The 6,000-nt window shown below is 26.7% G+C and overlaps 1 long non-coding RNA gene across 1 annotated transcript; it reads right to left on the reverse strand.

The window, feature by feature from the left end:
* Positions 1–2,112: 2,112 nt before the first annotated feature.
* LOC136084153 (uncharacterized) lies at positions 2,113–5,781 on the reverse strand. Its single transcript, XR_010640365.1, has 4 exons — positions 5,726–5,781; positions 2,951–3,046; positions 2,289–2,438; positions 2,113–2,199 (listed from the first exon to the last, which is right to left on the reverse strand). It is a non-coding gene; the product is annotated as an uncharacterized LOC136084153 (long non-coding RNA).
* Between the last annotated feature and the right edge of the window lie 219 nt (positions 5,782–6,000).

Genomic DNA, 6,000 nt, shown 5'->3' on the forward strand with positions numbered 1-6,000 from the left:
CATTAATGAAACAAAAGATGTCATTCGTAGCTTGAGACTTTTTTTTTGTATTACTTCAACTAATACATTACTAAATGATTTTAGGTTTGACAATTTTTTGTTTATAACGATTTTTTTATATCTACAGGTTCGTAGGAACCGGGGATATAAACAAAAATAATTTTTGGGATACGTGAGAAAACGATTATACGATAATTAACTCTCAAGGGGTTGAACTTTCTCCAGTAGTATTTCCCCCCTAATAAAAATTTCGTTGCTATGGACCTGATCTATAGCATAGGAAAAATAATAAAATTAATTAAAAGAGTTTCTAATAAACAGAGGTCAATTAAAGAATTTGAAGCCCATAGCCTGATTTTTCAATAACGCTTCCTTCGCCCAGGCGACTCGTTTATATGAAACTAGTGCTAAATACCCTAAAATCTAAAGAAACTATTAGTACTAGTTATTCCTTTTTAATAAGTAACTTGTTATATATAGAGTTCGCCGATAACTTCTTTATTTTGTTAAGAAACTTAGTTCTAGATTAAGGGAAAACGCCTTTCAATAAAAAGTATAGATGTTTCTCAGTAAAAATTTTATTGTACCTTTTATTTTCAGCAATATTACAATGGAATTGTTACACATTTACATTAAATAAATTTGATATCTTTTTTTGTCGTTTTGTTTATAAATCTCAAAAATATAAAAATCCCGCGCATCCAGTAGTATTTTGTTCGGGATCTTAAATGTGGTGAAATAATGCGGGATGCCGCGTGATTGCAATCCCTACATGTATTTAATACGTGTGTCAGCCATCTATCACTGTATAATCTATTTTAAACTTTATTTTATGAGTGCAATATTATTATTAGATGCAATGTTAAATAAAAAATGTTCTAACGATAAATGGATTAAAGGTACCGCTTTGAAAATTTCACAGAAAAAAGGTTATTTTTGTATAAGAAACACTATAGTTATTATTTTAAAATGTTGTTAAATATCTTCACAAATTATGAAGGTATTTAACAACTTTTTAAAATTATAATAAAGTTCATTATAATTATAAAATATTTAAGACCGTATTTACTTTACAAATATAATATATTAAATTATTAATTGAAATTGCTTGCTTCGTGATTCTTAGTATAAATTCTCCCCAATAGTCATTTTTGTGTAACAATCTGTTATTGATGTCTGTTATTGATGTTTGGACTTACGATTAATAAAAGTTATTAATGGTATTATAAACTAATTATTTTCTTTGGCAAAAATAGAAATATTTAAATACATTAATAGAAAAATAAAATACAAATATTAAACTTAACTTATATATAATATTATTTTTAAAAATATAAATCGTAGATATCGACGTAAATTTAACATATAAAAAAACATTGATATATTAAATATTCTTGAAACAAGTACAGTCGTCCCCCGGTTAACGAACTTAATTCGGAGTACGAACTAGTTCGTTATCCGAAAAGTTCGTTAACCGAAACGCGTTTTTCCATAGGCCGCCATTAAAAAATTTTTAATTGGTGGATTTTGCCGAAATAATGGGGGATCCCATTTTATTTTCCGGTAACGTCAACTAAATAATCACCACAGAAACGTCAAAACACAATAATCAAAACAACGTACAGAACACTTGAAGGACACTTACCGCACACAGAACTGGACACTGAATCATATTCCCGCTTTGAAATTCACTTCTCAATACTGGACACCTGTCCGAATATGGTAATTTACCTTGCACTCTCCAGCACTTATGTAATATATCTCTTTTCTTCCCTCAAAACTACAACGGCCTGATGTGTTCCAAATAAGTGGTGGAACTTTAATAGCTTTCACTGCGAAACGATAGCAAATAATGGGGAAATAATGGCGGTCCCGGTTCGTTAACCGAGTTCCGGTTCGTTAACCGGGGGAGGATTTTGGGCAAACTTTCGGTTCGTTAACCGAAAGTTCGCTAACAGGGGGGTTCGTTAACCGGGGGACGACTGTAATATTTGTTTTGTTAAATTTTTTGCTTAATTTTAATTAACATTATTTAATTAATCAGTTCCAAAAATTATTATACAAACTACTTAATTAAATAATGTTTTACTTATTATACTATATATACTATATGTTTTACTATTATGCTCTAAAAGTGACTTTTTATTCTATAAAATTTGTACACATTCTCCTCTTGGATAAATTCTTTGATGAATCAGACTGAAAAAAAATAGTAAAGAAACCCTTTAATTCTTCAAAACTTGTAAAAAACATTTTTCTTTTAAAGCTTTTTTGTTAATAGAACTTACTATTATATGCTCGTCACTCTGAAATATGCATTTGTTTCATTCTTTTTTTTTGTAGATTTAAAGTTTTTCGACGCTCATTGTTTATTCTTGTTCTAATTTTGTGCAGATCAACATTGTAGCGCTTGCTGAATTCTTTCATATGCTTCAATTCTTCCAAATATAATTTTTATAACTATGTTAAAACAAAATTGTTGTGATCATTGGGAAAGTGCTTCCTTGATAGGATTAGATATTTTTTTGTGGAAACGATAATACCTTCATAGAAAACCCTCTAACTTTTTTAAGCTCATAAAATTTTGCAGGATTTTAGTTGAAGGTGCACCGGATATTGAACCTCAAGTTCTATAAGTGTTTATAATGTGAAAACAAGTCTTGCAAGTCTATTATAAATGGATTTGAGAACTTGTTTTAAAAAATCAGTTAAGAACCGGTATAACACTGACAAATGTGCTGATAATGTACCCAAAATATATTTTACAGCTGATTTTTTTAATTGTTCTATACCAATTTTAAACTGATTTTTTTTTAATTCTTGAATACTGTTGCTTCTAGTAGATTTGCACTACTTGTTTTTACTTTATAAACTCTTATAGACCTTGAGAAAAGTTGACATATTTAGGAGATAATTAACTTAAAATATAAACATTGCATTTTAAATTGACCTGGAAAACAGTTCTGGTTTACACCATTAATAAATGAGCCGAATGCACAGTCAAAGTGATTTATTTGATATGTGTTCCATTGAAAGTATGAACGACCTAAAATATAAATATGTTCTGTTAAAGAGACTACCAAGTCCAAAAATATATAGGTATATAATAAATATAAAATAGTTATGACAATGTTTATTCTTTCGCTCTTAATTAATTAGTGAATTAATCGTGTTGTAGAGAATATTTTTTTGAGTAAGATGATGTAAAATTTTATTTTTAAATAAAAAAAAATTGTTATAAATTTTTAGGTTTTCAAATGCGTAATAAGATTTTTATAATTTTTTTTAAAAAGTGAACTTTTTTAAGTTATAAAGTTTAATTTCCAAGAGTTAAAAAAAATTCTTAGAAATTAAATTTGATATCATTGAACTTAAAAACTTAACTGGTACAACTTTTTACGCAAACAAGAATCTTTTTTCAAAACTAAATTTGCTATTTAAGAAAAAAAGTTATAAGTTAAAAAGGAATATCGGTTTGAATGAAATAAGCCAATAATAAGTGAAGAAATTGCTCACTTTTAAAAGCTGCTTTTATTATTTGATTAAGTCTCAAGTGACCAATCAATCTTTATAGATTTTTTGTATACATTTTAAATCAATCATTGTTCAATTTATTCTAATAGTAAATCTATCATCACAAGAAGGAAAAAGTGTTTTTATTTGGTTGCTTTTTTAATTGTTTGTATTGATTGTTTTTTTAATTGCTATTGTGTTTTAATTACACATAGATCTGCGTATTTCAATCTCCCCGAATGCCCTGGTAGAATTGATATTCTCTACAACTTCTACAAATATTTTTCCTGTAAAAAAGAATATATTAAATCCTTAACTATTTCATTTTACTCTATATTTCACTGCGTCAGACTTTCTTTGACTAGGTAAAGAAATTAATTTTAATTGTTTTGCGTTCATACTAGGTCTTGAAAATAACATCGCTGATCTTTCAATTTTCTTTTAATAAAAGATCATTAAAACATTAAAAGTTAATTTAGACCGCAATCTTATTTTTTCATTTTTTTTAGTTCAAACTGTTAAAAAAATATGACATTTTATTTGAAATTGAAGACTTTTTATGATTTTTATTTCCACTTTATGATAAGGCCTGATATTAAACATTATGTAAAAGTAAGCGTATTTAATCAGGCTTTGTTGGTAAAGGCGTGCAATTGCACTCTATTCCTGGCCATGCATATAATATTCAGTTGCTACCACTTGGCCACAGTTTTTTAGACTTTTTGAGAACATTCAAGTTTATGTATGTTTCCATGTTTGTCCGGAAAATGATGAGTTCTAAATAAGTTCCCGCTATTAACTTCATAACTTAAATCTTTTCTAATATAATGTTTTTATATTATCAAATGCTTTAAAAGCATTTGCTTATGTAAAAATGTTTTTATATTTTAAAAGCATTCTCTAATGTAAAAACATTTGATTAGAAATGATTAAAGTTATAAAGGTAATTCCTTTAGCCTGTATTTAAAAACTTTTCGTACAGAGATAAACTACATTCATAAACTTGAATGTTCTCAAAACATCTTGGTGCAAAGGAAAAATATAAAGTATTTTCGCGAACACTAAAAACCAGTCAAATCAACGAACAAACAAATTCTATTGGTTCATAAAATACACTGACTAAGCGAAATAAAGTTTTAGAATATTCTGTAGAAACTTTTTTAAAAAAAGTATTCCTTGAGTTTTGTTTTTGTTGTGATTTTTAGTGTAAATGGTTATAAAATATATTATCAAACAAACTATTATTTTAATACTTAGGCTCATTAGGTAATAATCATCAAATTAAACATGAGTATATAAATTAAAATAAATTTATTATACTTTTTATTATTATTATTATCTTTTATTATTATCTTTTTTAAAGTCAATATACACTTGGGCAACTATGCCGTGTCAGTAAAATCAAAATATATTTAGTATAATACATTAAATTTTTTTAAATTCAAAGACCTTTTTGTCGTTGGACAAAAAACCGACCCTTTTTCAAATGCTTGACTATGCCGTGATAATATTTATAAATTTGTGATATTAGTTATTGCTGAACAAGTCTTTTTCTTTTATTGAAAAAGCTTGCTGCAAAGTATAGAAAACTCTCATTACCAACAGTCTTACTGGACTTTAGTAGTTGATAAATATAACGAAACAGGAACAGAGTGCGATCATGGTCAGGAACAGAGTGCAATCGCGCACCTTTCCTGACCATGGCTGTATTAACATTAGTTTTGGTAAATAAACCATCCCTCTATCAGTTTTTATACCCCTCCCTCTATGCGGGTGGAGGTTGCTTGCTGTAAAAAACTTTTTGTAGTTTTTTGTTAGTTTTTTTAAAGTTTATTCCAGCCGAGTGTCTGTTTTTGCTGCATTTTAAAAAATACACGTTCAAAAGTGTGTTTTTTAAATACAATTGTACTTGCAATCTATATTTTAAAAATTATTAGAGTGTTTTTAACTTATTTTTTCAAAATATTCTTTTTATTTAACTATTTTATTTAATTAAAATCCATGTTTTATCCATGCCATGATTTTTTTTTTAATATTTATAATATAATATTTTTTAATAATATAATATAAATATACTAAATAATTTATTTAAATCTTATTATTTAGGGCAGTTTTAAAAAATATTAATACTTTTTTTCATATTATCTAACTTTAATTAATATATAAGTTACAATACAAATTTATTAGTATATTTAGGTTATATTATAGATACCAGTGTTGCTTTCAGCTTCTTTATTGTGTTGGAAATCTGTTTTTTTTTTCTTTTTTATCTAAACCTATTATTTTAAAAAAGATATACAATTAAGTGAAAAATATTTTTTAAGGGATTCTATAGTCACAAAAATGTTACTACCATTGTTACTATTTATTTATTAATTTACCCGATTCATTTTCCTCGTCTAAATTGACTCTTTTGTTTGTTTTCCACCCTGAGATTGCAAAATAATACTTTTATAAAATAGAGTGAGGAGGATTAGAGAAAATAGA

This window comes from Hydra vulgaris, chromosome 08, assembly GCF_038396675.1.
Source record: "Hydra vulgaris chromosome 08, alternate assembly HydraT2T_AEP".
In the NCBI taxonomy this organism is placed as follows: domain Eukaryota; kingdom Metazoa; phylum Cnidaria; class Hydrozoa; order Anthoathecata; family Hydridae; genus Hydra; species Hydra vulgaris.